This window comes from Astatotilapia calliptera, chromosome 5 (genome assembly GCF_964374335.1).
Source record: "Astatotilapia calliptera chromosome 5, fAstCal68.1, whole genome shotgun sequence".
NCBI lineage: Eukaryota > Metazoa > Chordata > Actinopteri > Cichliformes > Cichlidae > Astatotilapia > Astatotilapia calliptera.
The window spans coordinates 37,883,038-37,891,978 of record NC_137426.1 but is presented as its reverse complement, the minus strand read 5'-3'; the positions used below and the strand labels follow the sequence as shown (position 1 = coordinate 37,891,978).

The following is an 8,941-nucleotide window of genomic DNA, read 5'->3' as shown; positions in this document are numbered from 1 at the left end:
TTAGAATACTAAAACCATTGTAATCATGTTTGACCACAACCGGAAATGATGCAATATATTCAAAGACAACAACTAAATATGATTGGATAATACGACCTAGAGTCTTATCCAATAAGACAACAACATAATTTAAGGAGAGCGCAATTGACCGCCAGATTCTGGAAGATTGTTTAGCCACATGCAACCTTTGGCACTGAGTCAGGCATAGTGAGAAGGTAAGTAATTTAAATACATTTGTTTTAGTTTGGTACGTTTTCACAGAATTGTTGCAGTGCATGCTATATAAAAAGTAATCTGTAATGCATCTACATGTTGTTTTTACAGTGCTAGCTAAAGTTGGTATTAGCTAGTGATGGCCAAATGAAGCTTTCCGAAGCACTGAAGCTTGTATTGAAAAACGGTTCATTACTCGAAGCTTTTCAACACAGTCCTCTCTGGTGACATCTGGTGGTGAAAATTTTGAAGAGCAGCTTGAATCTGCAAAATAAAACGGACTGCTCAATTATCACTGCTCACTCAAGAGTGGAGTTCTCTCTGATATTGGGCCACCGTTCCGTTGCTTTGAACATGTAATTGGTTTTGTTTTCTCGATTGGGGGGCTGAAAAAAATGTAATGCGTATCTGCGTAATACATTTTGATCAATAAACTTTCCCTATTTAAACATGCACTATGGTGTGGCCTTTCTTTGCTCATAACTCCTTGATGTTGGTAAATACAATAAGTGAGCAATATATATATAATATACATATGATAACACACAGCACATTATGGAGTATGCCCCTGCTGTGAAGTCCTGCCTCCATCTACTTGTCGTTTAATCACTGGACAGCTGGACAGGTTCATACAAAATATTAGATGAGGCCAATTGTCCTATACATATTTTTGACCTAGGGGTGGGATTGATTGTGAACTGGAAAGGGAAAATGCTTAGGGGGCTGAGTACGGCTGCATCGTCACTGATTTGTAGAATCATTTTGATTCGATACAGGATCCGATTCAATTTGATTGGAATCTGGAAAGTTTTGCCTCAGTCAGAAATATTACAATTCTGGTCATGTATCAGTATATATCCATAATTTCGTATCTATTAAAAGAAAGCTGACACATGTGAGACTTAATTAGAGATGTAAACAGAGAGTTATGAAACCTGCAGCTGCAGAAGCCAGCGAAAAAAAAAGAGGCAAACACAGCGCGGACCCGACGACACATCAAAATCTGACTCTGACGCGTCGGGTCCGCGCTCTGTGTTTACGTTTGTATGCAGAATCCGTAAACCTGCTCCCAGTTACTGTTTTAGCTGTATGGTGTTTGACGACATGTTGTGAGGTTTAACCTGAGATGCTGGCGTTTCAGGCATGATAACGTTAATTTACAAATCGACACGGGATTTTAATGAATCAATATCACTTTATTCAATTTAGCATGGATTGTAATCAGAAAAGCGATAATCAAAACCCACCCCTAATCAAGAACTTGCAAAGTAAAAACATGATCTATGTCAGGTAGCCCTTTTGTTATTTACATTTAAAAAGAGGATTAGTGTTACTGTGCGCTGGCTGAGTCTGTTTCTTTTCTTAGAAATAGTTTCTCCTGCCCTGGAGAAAATCCACTTGCATGGAACAAAAGAGGCTGTGGAGTGCAGGAACTACACTGCAAGCTGGTAGATATGCAGGTATTCCTGGGTCCTGCAGACTATCACCTAAAAACAATAAACAAAATGATTTTCTAAACTGTAGCAATGTAATGTACGTATAGTGTCAAATACATTTTTGTAGTCTTCATTAGCTTTAATTCACATGGAAGTGTTCCTAAAGTCATATGCTGTAATGATATTTACATTATGAAAACATGATTTTGGACATTTCAAGTTTTTCACTTCGGCAGATAAAATGAATTGAGCAAAATCAACTCAAAATATTCCCACACGCCAGAACGTCCTCTCTTCCTCGCTGGCTCCATATCTGTCAGTGGAATGATCACCTCGTCGCTATCTGTCACCATCAACACACTCCACGAATCCCGTGGATGATTCACTTCCTTATATCCGTTTGAATCAGGTACCGAAGCAGTTACGTGCGTAATGAAGCTTCGGACGTCACTGGTCACGTGACTTTTGCCAAACGAAGCAAGCCTCGACACAGTGCTTCTGAACCAGTGTGTTGTTTTTTTCGACACACGCTCCGGAGCGTAGTGATGGGATTTCCGGCTCTTTTTAGGTTCGGCTCACTAAAAAGAGCCGGCTCTTTCGGCTCCGAACCGGCTCTTCAGGTTGTTTTGTTGCTTTAATTAATTTATTATTAACAATAATATAAAATTATGCACAAAAGGAATTACTAACATAAAAACAAGTGGTTTTATTTATATATGTTTATATATAAATATATGCGGTGGCCCCTAGAGACAAAACACGTACAAACTCCAAAACACATTTCTAGCATGAACTGAACTTCCAAAGCCGAGCTACTAGATCACTTAAATTACACAATTGAAAGCATGTGTGTATTGTTTGTGTATTTATACACAGGCACTCATATATATATTCAAATAATTTTTAAAAAAAGTTCATTTACCTGTTATTACCACACACCAAATCCGGTCGTTGGTACTTGCTGGCTTGTGTAGCCACAAGATAACAAAGGCTCAACACTGCGCCCAGCATCCTGGAGCACTTCTGTTGTCTTTTGTACGTGTTTTGAGTTTTTATATGCTTCTGAGTTTTTACGTGCTTCGGAGTTTGTACGTGTTTTTACGTGTTTTGGAGTTTTTACGTGTTTTGGAGTTTGTACGTGTTTTTACGTGTTTTGGAGTTTGTATATGCTTCAGAGTTCGTACGTGATTTGAAGTTTGTATGTGCTTTGTCTCTAGGGGCCACCGTAAATATACTTTTATTTATTCACTCCACATAAAATGTAATAAATAAATCATATAATACAAAAATCAACTATTCACATTTCAAGTTTTAACTATTTAAATTTTCAGCTTTTTCCTTTCACAAATTTAAAGTGAAAAGAACACAAAACACTGCAAACCACAACACAATTAAATATAAATTATAATATGAAAACTAAAAGAACATGCATATTCTCTGTCATATGGACCTGCATGAATAAACTTTCTCAATCCTTTATCATCTGCAACTGAAAATAGTTGTGGATGTTTACTATACCTTTCTAATGTTGTTGTCCCTGCCTCTCTTTCTCTCTCTCTGGCTCTGTTCCTGTGCTACTGAGTGTAACTACCCCCCCCCCTTTTTTTTTCTACTTTGTGCTTCTCAAAACATTATGTATAAATGAGGGAAAGATTGGTACTTTAAAGAAACCATTGATGCTCTTCTGGACTGGAATACCGTTTTTCAATTAAAATTAATGTTTTTTGTGATGGTGAAATTGTTACCTTTATGATTACAGAAGTCAAAACATCAGATGATGATAGCTTATAATCTAAACTCCCCATTTCTCGGCAAGTCTGAATTAGAGGTCTCAGCTGTATCGGCCTTTCTAGTGGATTTGCTTAAAGAGGAGATAGCTTAAGTCATTAGGTACATATTCCCTGACATTCTAGAGGTCAACCTTGCACAGTGTGTGACATAAAGAGTATAACTTATAGAAATGGAATGGTACTGGCCGCAGGTGGATTGCCAGAATACTGAAAAACCATATCTGCATTGTACCACAGCATATTCTACATTGTCAGAGAGCTTGGTGGCTGGTACAGAGAGCACGACAGAGCTTTTGAGCTCCGCCCAGTATCCACAAGAATATTCACTCTCGCTTCGCTCTGTGAACTCCTTAATACTTATCCATTGGTTGACTATGAGATTGGATCAGTCCACATTGTGACTTTAAAAAGGCATATAGAAATAAAAGGTGTTCATATAAGTGTAATAGGTTCAGTCGCATGTATTTCATTAGATAAATTCTTCTTTTTTTATGTCTGATCTTTATAACTTTGACTATTGGGTATGGATAGCTTTATGAAAACTAAACTGAAATGATTCTTTCTGAATGTCCATCCATCCATCCATTCGCTTCCGCTTATCCTTTTCAGGGTCGCGGGGGGCGCTGGAGCCTATCCCAGCTGTCATAGGGCGAGAGGCAGGGTACACCCTGGACAGGTCGCCAGTCTGTCGCAGGGCTAACACACAGGGACAAACAACCATTTGCACTCACATTCATTCGCACATTCACACCTAGTGACAATTTGGATTATCCAATTAACCTATCCCCACAAGCTGCATGTCTTTGGACGGTGGGAGGAAGCCGGAGTACCCGGAGAGAACCCACGCAAACACGGGGAGAACATGCAAACTCCACACAGAAAGACCCCGGCCTGATGTTGGAATTGAACTCAGGACCTTCTTGCTGTGCGGCAACAGTGCTAACCACCGTGCTTTCTGAATGTCTGATATGTAATTCTTTTTTTCCTACAGAGTCCTATGGGGAGTCCTATGGTCCTAAAGACTGTTTTGGCTGACGGAACCTGTCGAAGGCTCACTCTCTAATGGAGCGCCTGAATCAACTGAGGATCTCATCGTTGAAGTCAAGAGACAGTGTTGTCTTCAGGGCAGTTTCAGACTTCAGTTTATGGATTCTTTGTTTGGGAATGAGTTTCTTAACCTTACCTCAGTTTCAGAAGTAGCAGACAAAGGGACTCTTAAAGCTATTGACATGTCAAAGCCCACAACATGGACATAAAAAAGAGTAACAGAGTTGGTGAAACTCAAGATGGAAAAGACTTTTTCATACAGAAGACATGAAGGTGTTCGTGATGCACCAATGGTGGAGGCTTTCATGGCAAGATGGCCTGCTCTATTTGATTTCCATGAGGTAAGGTTTGCCTCATACACGGTGTTCTTGTGGTATTAGCCTAAAATGGTTAAGGCACAGCCCATTGACAGCCCATTTCTTCAGCATGAGTGATTGCAGCCTTCTTCCAGGTATTAAACCTTTGAAGCTCATTCCTCTGTGCTCATGTTTTCAGATCAACGCTGAGTTTAAGAGAATTGCCACCATCCCCCCTTAAACAAAGTTCCTGGCTCAGCTGGCTCTCCACTTGGACAACCTGGTGAAGTTGGTCAACAGAAGAGGAGAGCTTGGACTAATACTGAAAAGAATTGTGGCATAAATGGATAATGTAAGTGATAAATCCTGAACATTCACTTAACATGGTAAATGGCCTGCATTCGTATAGCGCTTCACACTACATTCAGTCATTCACCCATTCACACACACTGGCGATGGCAAGCTACATTGTAGCCACAGCTGCCCTGGTGCACACTGACAGAGGCGCCACCGGGCCCTCTGACCACCACCAGTAGGCAAACACGGGGTTAGTATCTTGCCCAAGGATATTTGGTATGCAGCCAGGAGGCAAACTACCGACCTTCTGATTAGTGGCTGACCTGCTCTGCCACCTTAGCTACAGCCACCCATAATCCTCTTTGGATGAAACTTTATAATTGTGGAAGATTTCAAATGTTTCCATGATAAATTCTCTCATTTTGTATTTTTACATCTGGTTCTTTTTTTAACCTTCACTTTGTCAACTTATTATTAATTGCCAGTAAACCTATTATTAATTTGTGTGCCTTTACTTTAAAAACATTCATGTAAAGTACACTATTAAAACTTAAATGAAGGACAGGGGCTGAATGAAGATGCTAATTACATACATTTCATTTCAGTGTGAAGATGTTGATGCTGAGTGTGTCAAGGGAGTGTGTATCTACATGGGTGAAGACCCTGGCATGAAGCGCCTTGAGGCGACTTTTGTTGTGATTTGGCGCTATATAAATAAAATTGAATTGAATTGAAATTGAATTGGCATGCTTATCCGGGAGTATGTGGTATGTACTTGTCTTTTTCTTTTCTTTTTTTTTTTCTTTTTTTTTCGGACTTTCCACAGTGTCATATTACTTACTTGGCATGAAATGACTAACATGGCTTCTTTTTTACAGGGCATGGAAGAACGTGCCATCAGTGAGACTGTTGAAGACACCACTGTTTGAATTTATCTTCTTAAAGAGCAAGCTTCAGCAGATGAACAAGAGTGGTCCTTGCAGGCATCAGGGTGGCGAAGACTTTGGATAATGTAGCATTTGCTGTGATAATGCTATTTGGACTAATGTATGCATTAAACCTTGCCTACCCTGCGGACCTTCGCTACAACTTTGACGTTTTCCAGAAGGTTTTCATGGAACTGGATGGAGCTAAACTCTCTAAAGTTCTTGCTTTCAAAAACCATCTGTTTCATTGAGAAGTCAAAGACTGCACTTCTGCAATTCTTTGCAGTTTTTCATTTTGTTTTCAGTAACGTTATACTGCTTATGTTTTTATTGCTTTCCCCTCATGTGACTGCAATGCAGGATGATTTTTCCTTTTGGTATCATGTTGTAAGAAATTTTTACTGACGATTTTTAGCAATATGTTCTAAGTCAACCTTAATGTCCTGCTTACATGTTTAAAATGAAATTTAAAATTCATGTAGGTGTTTGGTATTAGTTATGTAACAATGTCATTTAAGGCTTAACTTATTTGAAATCTTGTACAGGTAAATACTTGTACAGAAGCTGAAACTGTTGTCAAATAACACACAAGTTATATTTGTGTAAATCTGTTTATTCATAAAAGCGTGTTGCTTTTTTTCAGGTAGTCTTAATTTAGTTTACATTTTCAATTGTGTAATTAATACAAATGTTATATGTAAGAGATGACAGGATCATCTATAAGCACTTTCTTTTATTTGCTGCTAAGGTCAGTTTTTTGTGAAATATTTGCAAATATATTCTCAAACTAACTCTTTCTTCTAGCTATTTCTGCAGGCTATCTTTAAAAATGTGTTAACAAGTTTATATGGATGTGATTTTGGACTTGTTCATGGCAGAATTGCTGCTTTCACTGCTGTTACAGTTTAATAAAGGTGAACTGTTCAGTAGCACTCACAGTCTTTGCCTTTTTTGTCAATAATGATCAGTTAATATTTCAATTGAAAAAATGAAGTAGGATTTAAAGCCATAATTTGTGTTGCAGGAACATAATTGCAATGTGTTTACATTACATAATATCATTGCGTACCACTGGCAAATAAAAATAAGTTGGTGTTAAACATTAAAATATATTGACATTATGCAATACACTGATATTATGATAACAGATTAATATTAGTACATCAAACATGATTTTTTAAAGTAATCTGATGTAAATAAAATACTTTGATTTGGCAAGCATTAATTACTTGAGGGAAAGTGGAAAATTAAGTCAGTCATACTTATTCATATTATGTGGGACCGATGTACACAATAAATTCAAGTAAATTGAAAGAACTTTTTTTTCAGTGTAGCCTTACTTGGCCATTTAAGGTTACTGTGTTGTTTCACTTTGGCTATCATAGCCAGCTGTTTGAACATGACCTAACATACAAATTCATGAATAGGAAAAAGACCCACGTGCAGCTGCTGTGTGTGGGTGAAAAAAAAAGGCATCACAACTCTGCAGCTCACTCACTTTAGCGGGAAGTAGTGAATTAATCTGGGAACGTTCAACACTAAACTCAAACTAATCACAGTGATTTGGAAATATCTTTACCAAAGTAGTTGAAAAGTTATCTTTTGTTCAAGGGTGCTTTGTCATAATGTTTTAGTCACATCTATTTAGTAATATGTTATATTTATATAGCGCCAAATCATTCAGACTTTGAAATCTGAATGTTTAAAAACATAATAATTCATTGTTAATGGATTAGAAAACAAGCTAATTCTTACTGTTCGTCGTGTTTTGAGAAAATGAAAGTGATTAAACACAACATAACAAACGTACACAGCACAATCTAAAAGTTGTGCCCTGGAAGCAATTGCCTTGATTTTATACTTTGAAGAAACAGATGTGGCATTAAAGCAGTGAATACTTGATGTTGTGTGTGTTTTGTCCTAAAATTGGTCAAACAATAAAAATAACTAAATTCAGTCTCTGACTAACAGAAACCTGAAGCTTCACCACCCTCGTCCACTACAGGTTCCCCCCGCAGCTTCTGAGCTGCAGACTAGATAGCTGCATGGATGGACAGACGGATGGAGGTCAGAGAATGGAGTCTGACAACAAATCAGTGATGAGAGCTCCCTCACTGCTCAGTTCCCAGCAGCCCACGCTTCCCTCCCAGCCACAAAACACATCCTCTCAGCCTGCCATGCCCTTGACAGGCCAAAGCAGATGAGCAGGCATATCCAAGGGACAGGCTCCTCACTACTGTCCTTAAGACATTGTGATGAGGTTTTGGTGGAGGAAGGTTCTGGGATGACTTTGTAAAAGAATCTAAATGAGGTGTGAGTGAACGCTGTGCCTGTTCACCGCATCTTGAGTGGCTCATTTCTATCCATCATCTTGGACTTTTTGGTCTTTGGACAAGCAAGTTCGGCATTTCTGGTATTTTTTTTAACCAAATCAGAGCATAATGTTAGACTAGCTCCTTTATGAGAAATGTACAATAATGTTGTTTTTAAACATCTCATGTCAGTATCTCTGTTTCCTTTGATTGCACAGCTACAGACTGAAGAGAAACCAGTGCTCATTAACCCTCAGTACTTTACAATGGAGGCTCATGGTCTCAAAGGGCTAGTGGTTCACTAACGAGGGGTGGGGTGGCAAGGCACCGCTTTGTGGCGTTGTTAAGAAACAACGCCACAAAGCGGTCCCAGCCTTTCTAAGCACAAACTTAGTATAAACTTTGAATGTGCTTGTGGAAAAGCAAATGCAACGTTTATATAGCACCAAATCACAACAGCCGCTTCACTGTGCTTTATATTTTAAGGTGAAGATGCTTATAGTATAAATCAAACGCAACGAGCAAGCACTTGGCAACAGTGGGAAAGAAAAACTCCCATTTAACAGGAAGAACAGCCCAGCAGAAGCAGGCTAAGGGAGAGATGGCCATAACTCCTTCTGATAT

The 8,941-nt window shown here is 38.7% G+C and overlaps 1 long non-coding RNA gene across 1 annotated transcript; it reads left to right on the top strand.

Annotated features, from left to right (window-relative positions):
- Positions 1 to 3,272: 3,272 nt before the first annotated feature.
- Positions 3,273 to 6,941, top strand: LOC113021749 (uncharacterized). Its single transcript, XR_003272352.2, has 3 exons — positions 3,273 to 4,827; positions 4,982 to 5,134; positions 5,685 to 6,941. It is a non-coding gene; the product is annotated as an uncharacterized LOC113021749 (long non-coding RNA).
- The last annotated feature ends 2,000 nt before the right edge of the window (positions 6,942 to 8,941 follow it).